Genomic DNA, 1,213 nt, shown 5'->3' with positions numbered 1-1,213 from the left:
AAAAAAAGTAAATTTGGCAATATATAACAAAAGCCTTAAAAATGTTTGTTCTCTTTGACCTACTAATTCCACTTCTGAGAGAGTCTATCTGAAGGCAAGTAGACTAAAAATTATGCACTGAATTGTTTGTGATGTTATCTTTTATAGTAAATGTTAGAAATAACACTGGGGGAATGTATAATACATGCAAATGATGCAACATTTTGCATCCTTAAAAATATATTTCTTTTTTTTAATGCCTACAGCACCTGGTATTCCTAGGTGGTCTCTCATCCAAGTACTAACCAGGCTCGACCTTGCTTAGCTTCTGAGATCAGATGAAATCAGGCACGTTCAGGGTGGCATGGCTGTAGATTAAAAATATATTTCTAAAGGTTGGGAATTTTCTTTGGGCTATCAAGAAAATATCATGGGAAGAGTTTGTGAAATAATATAAATTGATAAAATAAGAATACATGTTGTATGTACTGTATGATCTCATTAAAAGCGTATAGGAAAAAACTGGAAGAAACTATGCCAAAATGTCATTATGGTTACTTCTGGGTATAAAGATTGCAGGAGATTAAAAGGTACAAAAGAAGTACATGTGAATTGTTCAAAAAAAAATAACAATCCACAAAAATACAGGCTCTGGAGCCAGACTGCAGACTAGCTGCACTAACCTTGGGTAAGTAAGTTCCCCAGCCTCTCTGTGCCTCTGTTACTTCATTGACAAAATATGCATAATAGTAGTATTGACCTCATAGAGGTGCTATGAAGATTAAATAAATTAACATTTATCAAAACTTTATAAGAGTTTCTGGTATATAGCAAGAGCTTAATAATGTTAGCTATTAATATTATTATTGACATGTATATAGTTACAAAATGAAAGATAATTTTGTACTAATTTCTACATTTCTATCCTCAGGAATAATTATTATTAATAGTTTGATAGGGATCAATCTAGTCCTCTTTATACAAACACACACATACACACACAACCAGTCATTGTTTCTGGTTATATGAATATACACACACATGTACATATACACATACAAACATATATGTACATAATATATACACATGTATATACTTGTGTATATATGTGTGTGTATATACACACACACATATTTAAAACAGAAGTGGGATCCAACAATGAATACTATTAGACAACTAGCTATATTCACTAAGGAATATGTCAGTATATTGTGGACATCCTTGTATGTTAGTA

General features: G+C 31.5%; 1 pseudogene; it reads right to left on the bottom strand.

Moving 5' to 3' along the window:
* Window positions 1-236: 236 nt before the first annotated feature.
* On the bottom strand, window positions 237-355 carry LOC111730511 (annotated as a pseudogene).
* Between the last annotated feature and the right edge of the window lie 858 nt (window positions 356-1,213).

Source organism: Pteropus vampyrus, unplaced genomic scaffold (genome assembly GCF_000151845.1).
Source record: "Pteropus vampyrus isolate Shadow unplaced genomic scaffold, Pvam_2.0 Scaffold318, whole genome shotgun sequence".
Classification (NCBI taxonomy): domain Eukaryota; kingdom Metazoa; phylum Chordata; class Mammalia; order Chiroptera; family Pteropodidae; genus Pteropus; species Pteropus vampyrus.
Note: the sequence above shows the minus strand (reverse complement) of the source record. Positions and strands in the feature narration are given on the sequence as shown.